Source organism: Carassius auratus, chromosome 33 (assembly GCF_003368295.1).
Source record: "Carassius auratus strain Wakin chromosome 33, ASM336829v1, whole genome shotgun sequence".
In the NCBI taxonomy this organism is placed as follows: domain Eukaryota; kingdom Metazoa; phylum Chordata; class Actinopteri; order Cypriniformes; family Cyprinidae; genus Carassius; species Carassius auratus.
The window spans coordinates 4,706,098-4,730,834 of NC_039275.1; positions in this window are offsets into that span (position 1 = coordinate 4,706,098).

Genomic DNA, 24,737 nt, shown 5'->3' on the forward strand with positions numbered 1-24,737 from the left:
CACTATTAAAGGAGCAGAAACAATTTTATAATTATCTATGGACGCACATTGAGTCCTTCCAGTCAAATAATCAGAGAAGTACTTCAACACTGTATCACTAAAACCTACACATTTAAGCCTTTGTAACAAAGATCATGATTCACAGAATCAAATGGTTTTGATAAATCAATAAAAAGTGCAGCACATGATGTTTTATTATTATCATCCAATGCAGTTATTATATCATTGTTGACTGACATTGCAGCAATTATAATTCTACAGTATGTCCTTGTCTACAACATGACTGAGTTTTACATAAAAAATTATCAGCTGACAAATAGTACTTTAACTGTTCATTTACCATAAATTCAAACACTTTAGCTGTAACAGACAATCTTGAAATAGGCTGATAATTATCCAATAGTGGAATCTCTACTCTTCAGTAATGGCTGAACAATTGCTGACTTCCAAGAACTTGGTATCATACCATTGTTTAAACTTAAATGAAAAATAGAAGCAATAGGTCTCGCTTTTAAGTCTGCAGATATTTTTAAAAAGTAAGGCTCTATTTGATAAATGCATCAATGCATTATGCTAAACAAAACATTATACAGTTATCTTTATTTGGTGTGACTGGGCCTTTACACTGAGAAACACTTGCCAAATCATAGTTTAAAGATGTGCGTGGAGGGAAATGATCAAAGTCACTGTCGATCATATTGAGTTAGTTGTAACACACAGAGGGATTCTTCAGGCTATTAATAGAAAATATGACTGGCCTTATTAGTGTTAGAACCATTACGCAGGTCTGGAAGAAGTCTTGCCTCTTCTTTATTAACCTGCGGACACTGAGCAGAATTGAGCCAGAACAGAAGTAAGGTGAGAGTGAGTGTTCTGTGTGCCTGGTAATTGCAGATGGCCCTTGATAAATGATTTCACGCGAATGTGAGTTCAAATAAAAGCTTCTTGGCAAAGGAAGTCTGTTTAATTAGCCGAACTTGCATTCAGGCTCATTATTATCCATCCAGCTACAAAAAGATATTCTTTGTGAGGGGAAAAAATGGCATAATGATTTTGGTGGGAAATGTTACCGTCATTAGCTTGGTTTGAGATGGTTCGATGCAGGGACCTTCTCTTCTCAACTTTAAGTTTCTGACCAAATGCACACTATGGCACCAATGTTGACTCACGTTCGTCTGTGATCTTTGGCTCTGATTATCTGAGGTGAATGTCTGGTTCTGCTCAGCCGTCTCGTTTTGGCTTCAAACAACGATGTTTTGTTATTATGTGATCAAGGTTTGTGCTTTCATCTTCTCTGCTTTAATGGAGTAACTGTTGTGTGTTGAAGACCAGGAATGTTAGCTTTATCTGTTATTATATGGTCAAAAAGAGGCTTGCTGTTAAGACATTAGTGCTATTTTTGCCTAAATACAAGTGCTGGTCATATAATTAGAATAGCATCAAAACGTTGATTTATTTCACTAATTCTATTCAAAAAGTGAAACTTGTATATTTCGTTCATTACTGATATATTTCAAATGTTTCTTTTTAATTTTGATGATTATAACTGACAACTAAGGAAAATCCCAAATTCAGTATCTCCGAAAATTAGAATATAACTTATACAAAGAAAGGATTTTTAGATATCTTGGCCAACTAAGAAGTATGAAAATGAAAAGTATTAGCATGTACAGCACTCAATACTTTGTTGGGGCTCCTTTTGCCTGAATTACGGCAGCAACGCAGCATGGCATGGAGTCGATCAGTCTGTGGCACTCAATAATCAACAAGATTTTTTAATTTAATTTTTTTTTTTAAATGTAGGATTATTTCTTTCCGCAGCCAAATGCTGCACGCCGGAAATCCGGCACAGTGCCGGAAAACTTTAAGCCCTTTTAATGACATTTGAACACCTACAGTATATTAACCACAGTTAAAGCCTGAAGTGAAAAGTCTTTTAGATTTGGAAAAGTGAATGCTGTACATAGATTTTCTTTCTATCTATCTATCTATCTATCTATCTATCTATCTGTCTGTCTGTCTGTCTGTCTGTCTGTCTGTCTGTCTGTCTGTCTGTCTGTCTGTCTGTCTGTCTGTCTGTCTATCTATCTATCTATCTATCTATCTATCTATCTATCTATCTATCCGTCTATCTGTCTGTCTGTCTATCTATCTATCTATCTATCTATCTATCTATCTGTCTGTCTGTCTAGCTATCTATCACAATCACAAGTTATTCTCGCAATTTCCACAAACCCTCGTCAGTGTCAGCCAACCAGATGTTGCAACTGCAACACATTTATATCAGCAGCCATGGCAAAACAACAGTGCAAAAACATCAGAGAAAAACAAATGTTAGTTTTGCAAGGCATAAAACTGCAAGGCCAAAATGATGATTCACAAATGCAATAATACTGGAAACAAAAGCACTGGACCAATGGGACAAATGACACATCAGAGTTCCAAATGTATCAAACAACTGTAAAAAAAAAAAAAAAAAAGAAATATATAAACACAAAATAAAAATACATGAATAAAACTGTGTAGTTAGCTAACCTTTTTGATTTTTTTTATATTTTGCTTTTCATTTAATGACTTAATTATAATTTCATATCATTATATGTAACATATTTCTGTAATTTAACTTGGCCAGCTAATTATCTAGTTAGCTACCAATTCTTTTAGGAAATAATGGTAACACAATCCTAAAAGATAAACAAGGACAAGACTATAACTCACCAGACTCTGTGATGTATTGTGTGCACCCCAAATTACACTGCCATTTTGCCATTTACGATCTCTCCTTATGTCTTTTCTAAAGATTTTTTCCCCTGTGGCAGCAGGTGAGATAATGATGTGACTGGTGATAAAGTCAGCCAATCAGAATTCAGCCCCTTGTCTCTGATTGGCACACTTTTTTTCAGTGCATTTTTTCCATTCACTGCAAGTCATTTATTCTGACAACGTTTTATTTATTATTATTGCAATCATAATATAAATCATAACCATATCATTGTATTATAGCTGCTTTGGATGTGTTTATATATGTATGTTTTATTTTTATTTTATTTTTATGCACAGGATTCTATGCAAATATGGTCATCATTCTGTTCGTTCAGAATTAATTATACTTTTCAAGGCAATTCATTTTTCTACAAAACTGAGCTTATGTGAAATACTTTGTGTGTGTGTGTGTGTGTGTGCGTGCGTGTGCACTATGCAATTTTCACATATCAAATTGCATAAAAAAGCTAAATAAATGAATCAATAAATTGCCTTTGAACAAGTTTACCCCTCTGTTTGATTATGTCATTCTGTTCACCTGTATTGATTAATTATCTCTTTCATCTCTGTTCATTTAAGCCATGTTATTTTGTCCTGTATTGTGAATGTTTCATGTTGGTTGTGCTGTGTTTTCCCTGATTTTCTCCAGTGTTTCTTCTGTGGATTTATTAACCTGTTAAATGTCACCCCGTCCCGTAAACGGTACGCCTACGTTGACTATACTATATTACAATCAAATCTAATCTAATCTTGACAAACTATATATCGTTGGAAAGGTCTAAGACTCCCAAATATATATTTTACCAATATTTTTTATATTAAATTATGTAGGAAAAGTAATAGATTAATATATGACAAGAGTGCACCCTCATAAATGTACATTACAAAAGGAGTTTTGACCTTTGTTTAAAAATAATGCCTTTTTCTCTATCACATTTTAGAAATCATCAGAAGTTATATATCACTTGAAAACATAAAATCTCAAAATTCGTCCTTTAAAACCCATTTTAAAATCAGACATTGTATTACCATGTAAATGGCACATCAGAATCATGTTGCAAAATGTTTTCAGTCATGAATTAAAAAAATGTAGGTTTGTATCATGCACAATCAAGTCTATCTTCAAAATCGTGAGTGACAGTTAACAGGTTAAAAGACTATTATTTGTATTTCTCAGTCATCTTGTGCTACTTACGGCACCAACATGTTATTGGCCAAGTGGCAGAGGCATCAGGTGACCTGACGTTGCCCCTTTTACTCCTTTATAATGAGCTACTAATGTATGCTCCAGAGTGGACACTGCTTTTCTGTGCACACATTTAGATAAATAACAGTGTACACCATGCTTTTGTGCTCATAAAAAAATAAAAATAAAAAATCATTGGCGGAGGTCAAACAAACAGCAGAACAAATAGCACATTCATCATTATCAGTGGATAATCCAGAGGGCTGCACCACCAGCTACTGGCACACATGCACGGAGGTGTACAAACACACAAACAAAAAATTTTGCCTGGAAACTGCTCTTTAAATTTGAATTATAAGACAGATGAGTTTGGCCTCAAGTCTGTGTCTGATATGGAAAAACATTCATCAAAGGAAGACTGGAGAAACTGCATCTATTATGGTGCAATAGACTTCTGCGAAGTTTGCTCCCACTCTCAGTTCCACTTTCTTCCGAGGATCATATAAATCTTGCACGTCATTGCATCATAAGAATAAATATCACAGAGCATAACCGTAAGCGACATTTATATTCAAATCCCAAAATAATCTCCTGAGGTAAAACAAGGGAACTTGGACTGAGGCACAATTCTCTCTCTCTCTCTCTCTCTCTCTCTCTCTCGCTCTTTAATCAGTAAATCAATACAAAGAGGTTGATAAACTTTTATATCTAATTAACAATTAAAAAGCATGAAAAACAGAATTAATTTGTAAATAGTTTTATCAACCGTCATTTCAGAGACTATCATGAACTGTCTAAGATTGTATGTCTCCAGCTCCACAAATAAAACAATACTTGAGCATGAGTGTAAATAAAATATAACTCTATCATGTGATTGAAAACCCAGAAGTTCAATTTTGCAATCTGGGTAGATTAATCCATGTGGAAGAATTACTGCAAGAGTAATTTGATTATGGTAAGGGGGAAAAAACGAAAATCTGACATTGTTTATTGATATGCCTATGATATTTATGAGGCTCCATAAATAAAGCATAAGAATCATGCCAGGACAGATGCAGCCATGGCCAGTTCTCATAGAAAGTGATGGAAAATATGCCCCACCATCTGACCTCTGTCAGCATCAGACATTAATTGCACGACCCAGAACTACATGTGCAGCCCAGCTCTTCTTAAATTTATTTGACAGGTTCCCATAAGTGAGTTGAAGTTGCTCCAGACTTTGCATGAGCGATCGAATTCAAGCACTTTAAATGTTTAATGCAACCAGGAACATGTCCGGATGGATTCCATCCTAATTTGACAAAAGTGTGCATGTTAATGCATTTTCTGTCAATTACCTGTCAAGGCTTTTAAAATTCATTAAAACGATGGACATTTTTGGTTAAGGCAATTGTAAATGCAGTCTGGCTATATCCAGATACAATATAAATGAAACTTATATGAGTGTTCATATCTCATATCAACTCATATCAAAAGCATAATGGTTGCATTTACATGCACACATTCCGTGAGTAGTTTAAGTCTGTAAAATCTGACAAAATAATGGTAAAAAAAAAAAAAAAAAAAAAGACAAACAAAAATCTAAAATAATTCTGCATGTTTATTATGTAGTAATGTATACAAAATATGAAGCTCATACTTGGGGTGGAAAAACACCTTTTTATTCAGATTGCCAAACTGAGCAAAAATTTAATTTGGTACAATTGTTAGTATTTATATGGCCAAAAAATTAAGATAAAGTTGTGAGATTTTTATAACAGTCTAAAAGACTACTTAAAAAATGCATATAAATATCAGTTGTTACTCTGTATCTTTCAAGAATGTCTTAGTAAGATGATATTTAAATGCTTAGTTTTATGGTCAAAGCTCTGTAGTTCTAAAACATATAATGATGATTGAGAGATGAACAAATAAACCTTCCTTAAAAGACTGTGATGATCATATTTGATACTCACATTTTAACCTCCAGAGCAGCAAGTATTCACCTTAAAATATTATTAACAATATAAAAGTTATACTTGTTTACTTTCAGAAAAGATTTCACAGCAAATAGACGTGAACCAAAAGCTAATACTAAATGGCCTTTTACTTTAAAACAAATATAAACTATCAATCAAATGACAGACAGCATGTAATAGATATACGTTTTGATTAATTTGCATATCAAATATGATATAGAAGGCTTTATAGAGTTAGTTTTACTTAGAGTGAGTTCAGTTTAATCTGTGCTTTATGAAATGAACTGCAAATGCCATTAGTTGTTTGTCATATCATTGACATACATATGCTTTGCAAGTTACTTAGTTGCTGTCAATCACTAATGTTAGAGCTGTTAGGTGATAAAAAATAGCAGAAAAAAATGAGGTACTGTGTGACTGCAGAGTGAGACAAAACTGCTGTTAAGTGTTAGAGGAAGAGAAAGAAGAAAAAAAACAAACCAGACTTTTGGAGTTTTCAGCTGCACATCTGAAGAATGAAAACAGCAGGAGGCGTCCCAAATGGTTCAGAATACAAATTAAATTCTTAGAAATGAGAAATAAAAAGTGTTACTATTTTATCCTTGTTTATTTATTTATTTATTTATTTATTTTGTGAATGTTTTATCATGTCAAGGTCATTTTAGTCTGACTGAGATATCTTTTAGTTGACAAAAAGTAATATCAAGGTTGATGATAATATGCAAAATGATGGAACAGTGTGTTAAACTTAAACCAAATATTGTAAACTTTATGAAAAACATATACACACTTATTCAGTTACATTTAGTGATCATACAAAATATTAACGACTATAAGATAACTATAAGATAACTAAAGACTATAAGATAACACTGTTCCTGTGGTTTAAGTGGTAGAGTATTGTGTTAGCAGTGCAAGGTTGTGGGTTTGATTCCCAGGGAACACATGTTAGATAAACACTGTTAGCCTGAATGCACTGTAAGTCGCTTTGGATAAAAGCGTCTGCTAAATGCATAAGATATGGCATGTGAAAAGTGTCCCTGTGAGAGCTGGAGCTTATGTTCATGCTGTTTCTCTGTGGTGAACTGTTTATGATATTGCATTACATGCAGCATGTTTTACTAGCACATACTATAACGTAACTCCCCCTACATCATTTTCTAAATATTTATAACACTTTACAGAAAGGTCCATTAGTTAGCATTAATTAATGCAATAACTAATATTAACTAACAATGAGAAATACATTTGTTACAGCATTTATTAATCTTTGTTAAAAGTTTAATATATTAGTATATGTTGCTTTATTTTTCATTGTTATTTTCTGCTTGCTAATACATGGCTCTGTAGTATACTTGATTCTGATTGGTCAGGTACAACATTCCAAGGTATGTTATCCCTCTATAACAACCGGTAAAATCTAATAGCACAGGATCATCCTGGTAACAAAAGTCGGCGCTAAACCAAAGCCATTAGATGGCATGCCTGCAACCTTTTGCAAAAAAGTGTAACCACTCATGCTAACGCTTCCTCTTCCGTTTTGGCATACATGGGAAAGGAGACCAGATGATTTATATATATATATATATATATATATATATATATATATATATATATATATATATATATATATATATATATATATATATATATATATATATATATGGAAGTCAATGGACACTGAATATACAGCTTTTTAGACAAAACAGTTTATCATTTAATGAACCGATAGTAGTGGTTGACTGATATTGTTTTTGTTTTTTTTTGACAGCCAATGCCAATATCTTGGAGAGCTATATATATATATTATATTTAAGCAATTTTAAATTATTTGACAATTGGATTAAATAATACATGTGTAAAACAAACATACATTCTTTAGATGACAAAGTATTTTTCACAAATAAGTACTTAATAAAAATGTAATTAAAAAGGAATTAAACACTGTAATCAACAGGGCACTCAGTATTCTGGGAAGTATGTGTGCATTGGGAATCATATTTTCTTTTTAAATAAAGCCAGGGTAACACTCATTTTACCTACAGTACACAGAGAAAATTACATGAATGTGACAGTTGGTGAATGCATAAAGTGCAGCATAATTTGAAATCACGAGTTTAAAAATTAAAGCATTCAGTTCACATGGACCGACTGTCATCCATGCACACTTCACAAGATCTCACAGCTGGATTCGACTAAGTTTGCAAGGTTTGTAAAATTTAATGTTCATTAGTCATTCAAAGTTTTTTTTTTTTTTTATATAAATGCATATTTGCTTAATGCTGACTGTGAATGAGAAAGTATTATAATGTTTGCCTTTCTACTACTAACAATATACAAGCAATCATTATAATACTTTTTATATACATTAATTACTTTGTTTAATCGTTCTGTCTGATAATTAGACAGACTTCTATCCATATTTAAACATAACTGTTAACAACAACAGTAAACAAGAGTGAGATGTGAGCACTGTGTACTCTGGTGCTGTCGCTCTCAGTGCCGTAAAAATAAAAGTCCTGCCTCTAACACATTGGACAACCAGAAAAACATTTAAATCGATGCTGATATTTGCAAAATGACAAATATCGGCCAATAAATCAGTCGACCACTAATCGACAGCCTTTTGGCTAATCTTCAACATGTTTTATACTAAACAATAATTTTGGATAAAACTATTTTTAGACTTTACACCAAAAAAGCCAACAAAAAATAATTTTATTAGAGCAGTTACTGACTTTTACGACAGGTGCTTTCTCCAAAAGTAAGCAATACATATAAGATCATCTCTGGCTATACTCTTGGTAGGAAAAGTTGTTTCTTCATAGAAGCTTTACGCTTGATTAGCTAATAAAAAATGTAAACTTGATTCAGTATTATGTATACAATTATTTCATTATGTCATCCTGGTATCGCGGACTAGCTCCCTCGTTTCATCCAATCACTGCTCCTGCCAATTTGCAATGACTGTTTTGTACACTGTAATGGATCATAAGATAACTAGTATAGTGATAAGATTTTTAAAACAGTTTTGTCTTAAATTAGTATCTAATATCGCCTTAATTATTTATGTGGTGAAATGTTGTGTAATGAATGGTATGACTGCACCGCATCCCTTAAATGTCCATAGTTTAAAGTTGCAGCTTGCTAGCAACTGCTGTCTTCACTGAAGCTTTGTGTCCAAATACTTTAACTCAAATTAATATTTTGTGTCTAATTATTTACTTGTACAGCAAGTAGCCGTGTAATAATTGGGAAAATTTACATCAAGCAGGTTGTTATCACAGAATAACCCCCTTCAGGGTGATGCAAGGCCCCTCCGCTGCGTGTCGAGGTGCTGATCACCCGGTTGGGGATCATTTTGTGATAACAACTAGCTGGATGTACATTAACCCTTACTTAATGCATTATGAACTAACATGAACAATGAACATATTTTTACTAAAATAATTACCAATAAATGCATTAAAAATAAATAGATAAATGCAGAAATAAATCCTAATAATAATAACAATAATAATAATATATAACATGACTGCACTGTGACCCAACATGAACAAACAATAACCGATTATATTTTTACTAAGAAACATTAACATAGATCAATTATAGATTCTTGAAATGATATTGCTCAATTACAGTTCATGTTACTAATGTTAAAGTGCTATTCTCGTCATCAGTTTAATTAAAACAAACAGTTTAATTATAATGTTTTTTTGATCATACAACATATCCTACTTGCCTCATTGTATATGTATAAGGTCACAATGACTTTATTTCTGTCCCATTTTCTTCCCTGCTTTATGTTCCATAATTGGAATATACAGAGATATAATTCCATACTGAGAGAGAGAGAGAGAGAGAGAGAGAGAGAGAGAGAGCTGGAAAGTGTCTCTTGGGAGAAGGCGACAACCAGCTGTGTGCTACATAATGGTGGAGAGCTGTTTCCGACTCCCACAATTAGCACTGTTTAATTAAGGTGGGCCACTCCTGCAGTCTAAGGGAGGGTGCCATTAGTAGGGTGGAGAGGAGAGGACTCAAGAGAGACGGAGCTGAGAGCATAAACCATCTGCTGTGTTGGTTTAGCTGAAGCTCAGAGAAGGTTTTCCGTGCTGGTTGAGATTTTTTTCTTCTTCTTCTTCTTCTTCCAGTACTGTACAAAACCATAGAGCAGGATTAGAAACACTTTCACTGTGTTTGCACTCATTTTCTTGGCCGTTCATATGGCGTTATTATTAGTGAGAAAGTGTTTTTTTTTTATATCCTGCTATTTTGTCACCTGATGGTATATGAGGTAATTGAAATGCGCAAGGGGAATATTTGCAGGAACTAACGATAGGCTTCAAGCATGTTTGTGCCAGGTAAACAGGAGTATGCTAAAGATTTAATAGCTTAAAGATTGTCTAGAGTTGAAGACTTGTGTTAGAAAAGTGTTAGAGTAAAATGATAATGGGCTGCAAACACAAAGGCTGTAGATCTTGCAGAGGTAGATTTTTGATTATTGCCATAAATTCTACGTCATGACGCAGTGTTCTGTATTCAGGCCAAAATTCACCCGGCTGGACAGGGAAAGGCTTAAGAGACATGGAAAGCGGCCAATCACAGTTCGTCAGAACCCTGCATAAAAAGAGCCACAAGACAACCTGTTCCCACACTTTCTGATCAATGAATTGCACTGATTAATGGCCAGTGAAGATTTTGGCATGAGCTTTGTAGTCATATGCGAGGCCAAAATGACAGAATCTCCCTCTCTCTCACTATATATATATATAATTATACTTTCATATGTATAGAAGAACATAGTTTTTTGTTTTGTTTTATACAATATAGAAATCTGCACATATTTGCAATGACACTGAAATGGATATGCATAGGGTATGTGTACATGTAACCATGCAGCAGAGTTTTACTCAGTTTTACTCAGTCTTCGGTGGGTCACATCAGGTGATGGTTAAAAGTAAGAACAGCAGGTTGTCGTCCCTAGAAGGGCAACTAGGACACGGGCACGTTATTATGGAGAGCTGCCGGGTTGAAGGAGGAATGTCACGTAAAGGTTTGAGAATGATGACAAAAATTAGCCTATTCATCAAATTCTGACATACCTTTCCCCTTATTATCAGGCCCCATTTCAGCCCATGCCAATCACTTGCTGAAGGCAATTGAAATGTCTTTTGTCCTAATCAGGCTCATATCAGATACAAACCAAAGGCGGTGGGTATTAACATTCATTTTCCCTCCGGCGTCCCAGTTTCTGAATTTAAATGTGTTAGATGGCTTGATTGAGCCAGACAACGAATTTTCATCTGATGCTGGTTGATGTGTAATTTTTTTATCTTTTTTTTTTTATCTTCCCTTGTTCAGTTACATCCATAACTAGTTCAAGACATCATCTCATCTTGGACAGTATGGATTGGTATGATCAAGTAACTGTTATATGAAGGGCATTTCAAGGTGCTCATTTGCTCATTTTCTGCATATCAGACAGGTTGGATCCAAACAGATAGCATGCATGAGCTGGACATCTGAAGCTACTGACCTGCAAGTCAATGTAGCGTTAAGAAGTTAAATTAGTCTGTACATATAGTTAGATTCAATTAACCAATTTCACAGGTTTCAAAGGTTAATTTGAGTCACCACTCAATAGTGTTCACATTCAAACATTCATGAATCGGAGTAAGTGAGTGAATTAATGAATTTGTAAATAAATCAATCAATAAATAAACAAATGAATACATTGTCACATTACATGCTCATGAACCTAGCCGCACTTAAGTAGAGCTCCTTTTTTGCAGATTTTTTCATTTTATTTTAAGTTTTATTCATCAATAATACTTTCCCTGATGGCACACAATCTGAAACAGCAGGAGTTGTCCCCGTCGGCTTCTCTGATTAAGAAGAAATACAAACCACTGACCACGGGCGATATGGTGGACGAGATGGCGAAGACTGCTGCGCACTTTGATGACATTTTCAGAACTAAGTTGACAGCGATGCGAAACAAGTTCTCTTCTTACATGTCAGTTGTTCAGTCGCTATGCTCTGAACTGGATCTTCTTACAGAGGAGATGAGAGAAAAAAAGAAAAGTGGCGCAGATCACGATAGGTGAGTAGCCATGCTCGCGCAACAGGTTGTGGACTTAAAGGATCGCGATAGGCGTTGCAATCTGCATTTGGTTGGAATGCCTGAAGGATCTGAACAGGACAACCCTATGGGATTTTTGAAAAGATCACTAACGACGTGGCTCCTGTCTCTGGTGGTCAAAAAGATTGAAGTGGAGCGAGCCCGTCGCATGTACACATGGCTTTCCTTAGATTATACTAAACCACAGGTTTTTCGTTAAACTGTTGCGGTACACAGGGAGCTCATTTTTGCGGGCCGCCAGACTTCACACCCCGGTGAAAACATCCAATGGAGCAACGCTGTCTTTATAAATTTTTTTTTTTTGCAGATTTTTCTCTGCTCACCACAAAAAGAAGTGCATTTGCGCCAGTTAGGAAGAAAATGAGAGAAACTGGCATCCAGAATTGTCTTCTCTACCCTGCAACGCTGAAGGTTATTCTCAGAGATTTTCTCAGATCCTATTCATCCACCAACTCTCTGATGTTCTGACAAACTTCGGCAAAGTGTAGCCTCATCCTCATTGGTGGATAGATGACGTATTAAGTAATTAAGTAATTATTAAATCCAATCCAAAGTCTTTCACCTTTTCTCTGCTACTCATAAATCCTATTCACGAATAGACTATACTTTTATTTCTACTTCTTTATTTTCAGATGTTCATGATGCCGATATCTGTTCCTTAACTTTGTCAGATCATGATGGAAATATGTGAATATCATCTTTGATCCCTCGGCCATCTCATGCCACTGATGGTGATTTGATCCTAAATTGTTACATGATAAAAACTTTTGCAGTCAATTCAGAAATAAAGAATTCAATATTCAATTCAGAATAACCGACACACAAAGATAGCTAAACTGGAATAACAGCTCCAGAATCTGACTAGACATAATCAACGTTGTTTCTCAGACAATGTACTCAATGATGGTGACCCTGACTCTTTTGCATCTTTTCTGTCCAAACCTTGATTTACCTAGGCTTTCAGATGCATATTTGGATTACCTGGCTGAACCGATTGCTCTTCAGGAGCTGGAGTCAGCAATCTGATCTATGAACAAGGGGAAATCCCCAGGCATAGATGGTATTCCAATCGAATTGTATACTACTTTTTGGTCGGATTTAGGCCCCCTCATGTTAGATATGATACATTGTTCAGTTACTTAAGGTTCATTTCACCCATCTATTAAAATAGCTGTTATTTCTCTTTTGTTAAAAAAAAAAAAAAGATAAAGATCCGACTTCCTGTTCTAGTTACTGGCCACTTTCTTTGATAGGAACTGATGTTAAATTATATGCTAGTACTATCTCACCTTCTAGAGAAATGCATGAACAGGCTAGTTCATCATGACCAAACAGGATTCATCAAATCTTGTTTAGCTTTGGATAACTTACACAGGTTTCATATCATTTATTCAATAAATAGTTTGTCCTACCCTTGCGCAGTATTATCTCTAGATGCTATGAAAAGTTCTGACCATCTAGAATGGAACGATTTATGGGCGGTTCTACAGCATCTGGGTCTAGGATTGAGTTTCTTAAATATGATAAAAGTTCTGTACGCAAAGACAGGACCCTCAACTGCCTATTCACCCTTTGCACAATCTAATCCTTCCCTCTGAGGAATCTCCCTCCTCTGTTTCAGTTATCTATCTCTTTCTTGAGCATTCATACAAACCTTTATCTATTACAACTGTTTGAGTTAAGGATCTCAATGAGGAAGTGCATGTTTTGTTTTCGGATCAGGTATGGGGGATGTTTAAATTGTCTTCTAAAAACCCTAACCACCAAATGATTAATTGGAAATTGCTGCATAGGGTTTACTTGTCTCCAATGAAATGTTTTTATATGAATCTGTCATCTTCTCCTAAGTACAATCTCAGTTGGCAAGGAACTTTAGAAACGTTTTTCCTTTTTTGGGGGGAGTGCCCCTCTCTCACACCATTTTGGACTCTCACAGGGTCTATCTTATTTGTTCGGTACTGAGATATATTTGACTCCATGCATTGTTTCACGAATTACTTTTGGGACCTCACCTTGTCCGTCAAACAAAGAGGTTTACTGCTCTCACAGTGGCAAAAAAGGGGGGAGTGAATGAACAGCGCTCTCTTCCACCCTCTAAACCCATGGCTGAAGTTCCCTTGAGCAAGGCACTGAACCCCCAATTGCTGGATATATAGCTATAAAAAATAAAATAAATAAAAAATAATGGAGATCAGTGTGTTGTTTTGAATTTTGTGTGTGTTTTTATGAATGGTTAGATTCAATGAATCAGTTTCACAGGTTCGTTTGAGTCATCACATAGTGCTCACATTAAGACATTTGTGATATAGTGGCACCAAAAGGAATCTCAATCTATAGTCTGACACAGACAGAAAAAACTTAAATGAATTATATTTTGTTCAGAGCTTACTAATTTGTTGGTGGCATAAAACTAAGGTCAGAAAAGTTTTAAAGTATTAAATTAATTTATTTAAAATAAAAAGGATTCTACCATTTTAATGTTTTTACAGTCCCCTAAAGTATCAATTATTTTCATATTTTTTTGTTTTTCAACAAAAACCAAAAAACGTCTTACAAAGCCAAGTTTAGGGTATACTATCTCAAGAAGTATAATTGCTGGCCTCGTAGGAGTTAGTAGCTACTTAGACAAACTTGTTCCCTTCAAGTTCAAATGAATCAGCGTCTCCTCAGAGTACAAATATTTTCCTAATTGCCCCTAAAGTTGGGAAAAAAGAGATGTGGTTGGTTTTGGGGACTTGATTAGATAGATTAAAAGTCCAAATGTGTTTTATTCCTAAAATATAAGCTTTTGCTGACTTTGTCAATTTTTTATACATAAGTACAGTATAGTTGTGAGCATGTTATTATATGTAATAAATAATATAGATCAGTGTGTCAGTTAGAATAAATGAATGAACAAACAAGCAAAGAACTTAGCAATGGGTTTGAATAAATAAATAAATGTTTTAGGTGTCACAAGTCGGTCAGGCTAATCACCCACAGCGCACTCCCTCACTCGAGCATTAATCACCAGAACCTGATCTCATTCACTCACCACCAAATAAAAGCACACACCTCAGTCACTTCCTTGGTCCAATCTCGTAGCTACTATACGGAACCACTCAAGCTACTTGCAGTGACTCTCATACTAACCTTTCTACTTACCTCTTTGGCAGCCCGTTTCTCCTAGACTCCTGTGTTTCTCCATCGTGCCTCCAGCGATCCCTCTTCCACGATCTCCACACCAGTGTTACCCCCAAAGTGAGTGCAACGATTCCTCCGTCCTGGTCTCCCCACTGTCAGTATAAAGATATCCCATGGCAATTCCAGTCATCAAAACCATAATCAAAGCCTTCTGCGGATCTACTCACCTGAATCTCACCCTGCTATCTTCTATTCCTGTTTCAAAATAAACTGTACTATCATTAACCTTCTGTTCCCGAGTCCGTTGTGTTACATTAGGTAATCAAAAATAATAGTGATTAGTGTTTGTATGAGTGAGTGAGTAAGTGAGTGAGTGTGAATGAATGAATGGAATAATGAGTGAGTGAATGAGAGTTAGTGAGTGAATGAATGAAAGAATGAATGAATAAGTGAGTGATTGAGTAAGTGTGAGTGAAAGAATAAGTGTGTCAGTGAGTGAATGAGTGAGAGTGAATGAATAAATAAAATAAATGCAACAAACTAAGAGGTAATGAGTGAACACATCTGCCCAACCTGTCCTCCAACCAATACGCTTGTATAGGTCGTTTGTCCAAATCCCTGAAATACGACCCATCAGAGCGTATACTGCAATTGCGCCCCTATCGGCAAAAGGTCATTTTCATATTAATGTTTTGTACTATTTTATTTGCCCTCTGGTTTGTGTTTCGTGTAGCTCAGTTAGTAGATTATTGCGTTATACCTTGATATGTAATCATGCTATCATGGGTTCGATCCCAGGGAACAGACGTGCGCGAAAATGTATATGCTCAAAAATCATAATTTAGCATGATTTCTGTGAGGGTTAGGTTTAGGGGTGGGGTTAGGTGTGGTCGTTCGAACGAATAAGCCACCTACAGTAGTAAAATATGTAGGAAATACTGTGAGATCGGTGTAAAACGCCCACACATTGCATTTAAATAAACGTGCGTTTTGATTGGTAATGACGTTATACGTCAATTCATGACGACAGATGCAACGCGATACTGTCATTATTTTTAATGACTTTAAAACGTAAATAAAGGTGGTAATAAATGCTTGCACAAACGACCTATATGGTCATTTTTTGTTGGAGGACAGGCTCGAGCACATTAGTAGTACTATATCTGTTATGTACAATGTTTTGTGAGTGAGTGAGTAAGTGAGTGAATTTTATTAATTATTTCATTAATTTATTAATTAATATATAAACCAACAAATTAATATATTAGGTAACCAAAAATAATAGAGATCAGTGTATTGTTTTTAATGAATTAAGATACCTTCATGCTATCATCCACCTAACAGCTTAACTCTTAATCAGAGTTTGATCAGAGCAAATTACTAAAATGAGCCTGTTTAAAATAACAGGAACAGGTGTAGCATGTAACAAATGTTAGAATAGCAATGTACGAAATCTGTGTCACAAAAGATCCATGTCTTTGAGGTCTGAATTTGACATAACGCACCCACTGAACTTGCATGTCCACATCACCATTCTCAGAACATCCCCACTCTCTCACTGCTATTGATTTCCTTCAGCACCTTGTCATCCTCTTTTCTCAGGCTTTGTAGGACACTTCTCAGGGAGCTGTAGGGGAACATTTGTCTTATTCATGAGAAGCACCCCACATTACAGAGTAATCAGTCTTAACAACCTCTCTTTGGGTCTCTGTGGTCCTTGTTTCCTACCTACAGAAAATGCTGACCCATCCAGAAATTTGGTAACATATGCTTCTCCTCATCCTCCTCTCCAGTGTACCTGCTGCCTGAGTCTGATTCTTCTACCCCATTGCCCTGGTTCCTCTCTGATTTCCCAGGCCTTGGGTCTGGACATCTGCTAACAGATTCCCAAGCCTCTATAATACAACTGTGTATCACACACATTAGACTTCGGTTACAGTAACCTTCCGCTGCATAAACTAAAGCTCTAGCTACTCACTGGTCAGCTTCAGTAGAATTCAAACCTACACCATTATTTGGTCAAAAAGCATGGATGGCAGTGTCCTGTTTGTGTACTTCCATAAACAAAATTAAGCAACCGCTAAACTAACTGACCTGTAATATGTCTGAACTGTCTTAAAATGTGAATTGACCCCATTTTACTCTCTTTATACATTACTAGTATTATTGTAAAAGATACTCACATAAGTCCTACCTAGCGAGTTCATGTACTGTATGTTGGTGTAGCACCAGTGGTTGTTTTGTAGGCAAACATCAGTACCTTGAGCAGCTATTGGCAGCCGGTGCAAACAAATGAAGAGAGGTGTGATGTGGGCTTTTTTCAGCTCGAAGACCATTACTGCTGCATTCTGGATTGATACTACATGCCGGAAGGCTCGCCAAGAGAGCATTAAAATAGCCCTCTATTTCTATTTTTAACTTAAATTCTTTTTAAGTCAATTTTTTTATATTTTTTTAATTATTATTTTAAATTAAAAATTAAAAGTTTTTAAATTCCTTGTTTTATTTCTGTTATTTTTTTTTACACTTTGAATTACCATTGTGTACGAAATATGCTGTATACATAAACTTGTCTTGCCTTATGCCGCAATGGACTGAAATCCAGCAGTGCCCACAAGGACCCCTGCTCAAGAAGGTACATGTACTGGCCTGTTTAAAGTTTGCCAAAGAACATCTAAAGGCTACATCTTAGGGTGACCATATGCACCGTTCATACGGGACACGTCCCAGCCAGAATTTTAATAATGCCTTAAACATCCAGAGCAGCTTGACCAATAACATGCAGGTATTGTACATAGTCGACCAATCGTGGGGCTGCGTGTGAGAAGGTGAGATCTAGAGGGAACAATCAAAGCTATGAAAATATGAGCACGTGCTTGTTCGTTCGATTGACTTGAAGCGTTGCTACGCACAAATCCAAAAAAAACAAAAAAAAAACAAAGTGCGCCACAATCCTTCAAGTCAAACGAACGAACATACACGTAAAAGCGATTCAAAAGCATAAGGAGCCGTCTGCTCTGCTCTTTATAGCTCTCATGAATGTATCACAACGATCAACCTGCACAGTACAAATAGCCAAAACCTGGATATTTTAGGCAATATTAAAATCCTGGCTGGGACGTGTCCCGTATGAACGGCGCATATGGTCACCCTACTACATCTAAACATCTTCAGAGAGGGCTGGGGAGAAAGTGCTGTCGTCCGATGAGACCTAAATTGAGCTCTCTGGCATTAACTCGACTTGCCCTGTTTGGAGGGAGAGAAATGCTGACTATGACCCCAAGAACGCAATCCCTACAGTCAAGCATGGAGGTGGAAACATTTTGCTTTGGGATTGTTTTTCTGCTAAAGGTACAAGACGACTTCACCGCATTGAGAGGTAAATGGACTGGGCAATGTACTGTAAAATCTTGGACAAGAACCTCCTTCCCTCAGCCAGAACACTGAAGATGGGTCATGGATGGGTCTTCCCAGCATGATAATGACTTTAAATATACCACCAAAGCAACAAAGAAGATGCTTAAGAAGAAGCAAATTTAAGGTAATAGATTGGCATAACCAGTCTCCAGACCTCAATCCTATAGAAAATCAATGGAGAGAGCTAAAACTTCGAGTTGTCAAATGACAGCCAAGAAACCTTAAGGATTTACAGTAGAGAGGAACTGTAAAGAGAAGTGGATCAAATTCCCTCCTGAGATGTGTTCAACCTGGTGACCAACTATAAAAAACCGTCTTAGCTCTTTGCTTGTCAACAAGGGTTTCTGCACCAAGTGCTAAGTCATGTATTGCTTGGGGATCAAATTCACTGAAATACAAATCAATTTCTAACCTTTATATAATGTGTTTTTCTGGATTTTGTGGTTGGAATTCTGTCTCTATAAGTTAAAATAAACCTACCATAAAAATTACAGACCCCAAAATCAGCCTATGTAGACCTAAAAGCATCTGCATCTTTTGACGCATGAAGCAACCAGAGTGTTCCAGCAGTTGTTGTTTTCTGCCAGCCGTCTGGTCCCACTCCATCGCTGGTTGACAATTGCGAGGTCCTTCTCCACAGTCTGTCACCAGTTAATCTTGGGTCGTCCTTTTTTTTTCTCCGGCCTGCTGGCATCCAGTCTAGTACTTGGCAAGCCAGTCTGTAGGAGGGGAGTCACAGATCATGACCTAGACACTGAAGGCACCGTTTGCAGATATTATCGGACACCCCTGGAAGGCCTCACTTCTCCCTGACAATCCATTTGATTCCAAGAATTCTACTTAACCCTCTGGTGCATGGCAGCTTTTAATTCCATTAGATATGGAATCATTATGCTTTTTGTAAATTAATATATAAGAAATCATTATCATCATAATCCTAATAATATAAGATCGGTGCTTTTTGAGTTAGTTGTTAACCTAATCTTCGCAACTCGATCAACAGAGATGGGGACATCAATCAGGAACTTAATTGCCGTATAGGAAAAACTGCAGCATTTTTTTTTATCAACTAAGGAAAATATGGCAAAGCAGGAAAATTACACTCAGAAACAAAGTTATGCTTTTATAAGTCCAATGAGCTGTCTACAGTCCTTTACAGCAGTCCTTAACCAGAGCTGGTGTGTCTAACATAAACAAGCAAACAAAAAAGTTATCTTGACATTTTAGGCAGTGTTATTAATTTTTTGTGTAATGAACTGTTGTATAAGAGCACTGAATATCAGTCGTGACGTCCCACAGATAAGGCTCAAATAAAAGTCTTCCTAAAGAATATTGACACATCTCTTCATTTATTCAGATCTCTTTTTGTTTAAAGTTGCACTACCTCATGGGGTTAGTGCTCAGTCTACCCAGCAGGCAATTGTGAAAAATCTCAGTTTTACATGTTTTCTGTTTCTCTGCCACTCTCCAACAGCAGGACTCGGCTGAAGATAAAACCACAAGCTATGGTAAATGGGCCAAGGATAAAGACAGAGTTAAACTCTATTTGATGACGAAAGCTCCAGATTCCTGCGGAGTCTCCTCATCTTCAGCAGGTGTGCTATTTTTGACTCAGCCCATACTTGTTCGGGCTATAAAACACTTCTATGGGAGTAAAAGAGCACACAGTGAAACACAAAGCGTATAAGTGGATAAAAAGTTGGGTGACTAGATATTCTGATGTACCATTACTCTTTTGTTAGTGTTAATGCACAATCAGTCCTCCACAGCATGTGTTTTGTGGTTGGTATTAAGTCATTAAGTCATTAAAGATTAAATGCATTCAAAGCCATTTTCTGTCCATTTGATAAGTTCTTGAGATCCCTGGAAATCAAACCCATAGCTTTGTTGCATGCTTTACTGCTGTTACAGTGTTCAGCAACAAGTACAGTCAAAAGTGAAAAAAAAAGTGACATGACATTCAGCCAAGTATGGTGACCCATACTCAGAATTCATGGTCTGCGCTTAACCCATCCAAAGTGCACACACACAAACCGTGAACACACACCCGGAGCATTGGGCAGCCACTTATGCTGTGGCGTCCGGGGAGCAGTTGGGGGTTCAGTGCTTTGCTCAGGGGCACCTAAGTCGTGGTATTGCCGACAAAAGACTCAAACCCACAACTCTAGGGTTAGGAGTCAAACTCTCTAATGACTAGGCCACGACTTCCCCTTAATTCAGGGGTGGGTAAAATTTTGTAATGGTTTTGAAATAGAAAAATAATGGGCCTTATGCGTATCAATTTATTTGATCAGAAAGTACAGTTAAAACAGTAATATTGTGCAAAAATATTACAATTAAAATACCTGTTTTTGATTTGAATATATATTGAAAATGTCATTTATTCCTGTAATGTGGCGATGAATTTTCAGCATCATCACTCCAGTCTTCAATGTAACACAATCCTTCAGAAATCATTATAATATGCTGATTTGCAGCTCTTGAATTATTATTATTATTATTAAATAATTTAATATAAGTATACGTTAGTAAACACTTTGAAATTTCTATATTGTTGCATAAATATGACCAAAAAGATAATCAGAAAGTTGTTAAAGTTGACAAAGAGAATCCAGTCGAACAATTGAGACAAAAATGTATACTTTGTCATTTATTTTTTGAGTAAAATGATCCAGCGTTACGTATCTGTCAGTGGCAAAAGTATGTGAATCTTTGCTTTCAGTATCTGGTGTGACCCTCTTTTCAATAATAACTGCAGCTAAATGTTACTTGTAACTGCTGATCAGTCTTGCACAACAGCTTGAAAGAATTTACCCATTACCAGAAGCCCATTCCTCAGTACAGAACTGCTTCAACTCTGTGATGTTGTTGGGTTTCCTCTTATGAACTGCTTGCTTCAGGTCCTTCCACAACATTTGAATTGGAGTAAGGTCTGGACTTTGACTTGACCATTTCAAAATATTAACTTTGTCATTCTTTAACCATTCTTTGGTACGACTTGTGCTTGAGAGCGTTGTCTTGATGGATGACCCACTTTCTCTTGAGATTCAGTTCTCAGACTGGAATTTTCCTTTAGAATGTTCTGGTATAATTCAGAATTCATTGTTCCATCCATGATGGCAAGCCACCTTGGCCCAGATGCAGCAAAACAGGCCTAAAACATGATGCTACTACCACCATGTTTCACAGATGGGATAAGGTTCTTTTGCTGGAATGCAATGTTGATGGACTGGAGTGGTGTGGATTACTTGTGGATTATTGTGATGATTTTACCAGCTATTTGAACACTCATTCTGACAGCACCCATTCACTGCAGAGCATCCACTGGTGAGCAAGTGAAGTGATACATTTCTCCAAATCTGTTAATCACTTTTTATCAGTTGAAAAGTTTTCTGGAAAAAAAAGTATTACTTTCTTTAAAAAGATAAATATTTGAATAAATATTTTGAATAAATGTGCTTATTTTACACTTTTCAACTGTATTACTCTTTTTGCTGTACTTTTGGTCAAATAAATGCAGCCTTGATGAGCTTAAAAAGAAAAAACGTTTTCAAAAACGATAAAAACCTTATTCATCCCAAACCTTTGAATGGCAGTGAGTTTCATAGGCCTACTTTTTATCAGTGTACGAATAAATGGGAGGGGGGTGGGTATAAAGTTTCTGAACATCTGTTTCATCCATTGATGCCGTTTCATCCACAAATATTTCAAGTGCTGTAGGAGATGGAAGGTTAATTACTGAGGGAGCACCAAGTTCTCTCAGAAAGACTGACGTGACCACATTTCTTGCTCACGGCACAAACAAACGCTCAGCTCAAAGACAAACGTCTCTCGCAAGTCTGGTAAAATGAGTTCTAGCAGTTCACAGCACACACACACTACACTCCACACACATACACACACTGTTTTAAAACACATCTAATTTAATCAAGATGCCTTGATTAAACTCTTTCAGGAGCTGTCGAGCCAGTCCAGTCTCTCCCCAGTTCATTTTCCTCAGTAGCATATGCTGGTTTGCTGTCTATCTGCCCCCAAACTTCACCATCTTTAAATTCCTCCCTCTCTCATTCTTTCACACTACCAGTCATGGAGATGTGAGCCTGTAACTTGCACTTACTCCTTTAGAAAACGTCAAAAACAGACATTTGCTACAGCCATTGGGTATCTGTGGCAATCTGGAAGATAATAGGGAAATAATAACTGTCTCCTTTGTGAATTTCTAGTTGCCAGTTTAGAAGTTTCAGAATTAGATGCAAAGAATGGTGATGTGAAAAGCAGCAGACAGAGAGAGAGAGAGAAGGAAAAAAAAAGTAAATTCCATGCTTTTTAGAGAGCTACAAAAACAAATTAGGCAGATATACATACAGTACAGTAGATACCTAGCCAGAAAGAATGACTTATATATATATATATATATATATATATATATATATATATATATATATATATTTATTTATTTATTAGGGGTGTAACAGTACGCAAAAATAGTCACGGTTTAAAGTCACGGTTTGGTTCATTTTCGGTACAGTAAGGGAAAGAAATGCAAACATTAAACTGGAGGTTGTTCATTACTATAAACTTTTTTTTAACAATTTGTTTACACTTTTTAATAAAACATATATAAAATAAAAAAAAGAATAAGAAATAAAATACTGCTGCAAAGTTCTCCACTAAATAAAATACTCTCAGTCTCAAACCAATATCATATGATAAAATATAATGAAAAATATAAATAAATAACTATGATTACAGTGCAGCATTACCAATCCCAGCTTGTAGGCCTGCTCATATTTTAAAAATTTATATAAATTTTCCAAAGTGTAAAGTGCAGCATGAACACTTTCAGTTTTTAGACCTGCTCAGATTTCGTTATTGCGTTGGACAGATAGAAATTAAGAGCAAAGGTCTGTTTAAATGCAGACGGGAGCTGCGTTTGAATTACAATCGCTTTTTTCCTAGTTGTAGTGATGTTCACACTTGCGTGATACCTTTTGAAAACCTTAGGCCGGTGACACACTGGCATATTGCACCTGTCAAACATAGTCTATTTTGTCGTCAATACTGTTGACAGTGTCCTTTATTAGTAGGCTTTATATTTATGCTCAACATGAAGTATAGATATTGTTGTCTTGAAGACAAGATCCTGGTCTGTCGGCGGTCTCCCTCTATGTCACCTACAGTAGCAGCAGCGCACCAGCGCCGCGTAAGGCACGATTCTGGTGTGTAAAGACACAGAAAACGCGAAGCAGGTGTCACTCAACTGACACGCAGCAGAAACGTCACACTCACGCCACACAGCCAGTGTGTCGCCGGCCTTAGAATCAGCTGCAGGGCGGGATTTGCACTGATGTTCATTTGAAATGCTCCGTCGCAGTTAGTGCTCACTCTGCATACGTACCATGCCCGAGCCCTACTGAACCATGCCCTGGCCCACCACTTCCAACCGGGCCAGGCTAAAAGAACGGTGCCCCACAGAGCGTGATACAGAACACTAACACTAGTCAAACAAACTGAGTTTTTGTGGTCAAACGTGATCGGCCGTGGTTCAAAACACCTAGTGTGAGTACACCCTTAGAATCAAACCACCAAACACTTTGTGGCATTCTGGACTATCTGAATGCTGTTCAAACCAAATTAACCTCTGAAGGCACTAGAAACAAGGTGAGGTCATGGGGCTGATTCCCATGAAGAACACATAAAGTGTACTTTGAATACACTACAAAACGCTATGGATAAAACTGTCAGTCAAATGAATAAATGTACATACAAATGCAAGTGCACTATAAGTCACTTAAATGACTTCTCACTAACAATAATAATTGCTAAACAAAAACTAACACTATGATAAGTGGTTTGCCTCAAGATTAATCTTGTGTCTAACTGTCCATTTCATTCCAAGCACATATGGATTTATCGTGTCACCTTAGGCGCAGTCCTTGATGCTGTTCAAATTGAGACACCTGCTTCCTGTCAGACCCGAATCTACAAGACAGAGTGCTTTTCATTTTCATGGTGCTTGATCTCAGGAACCTTTCATGTCTGGAGAAACAGGACTCTTTTGACTCCGCCGCCATCACAGCAATTCCCTGGAAAAAGACCTTTCAAGTTTTAAAGTGTTGTTCTGGTTGCATCTCAAATAAATTGTTTA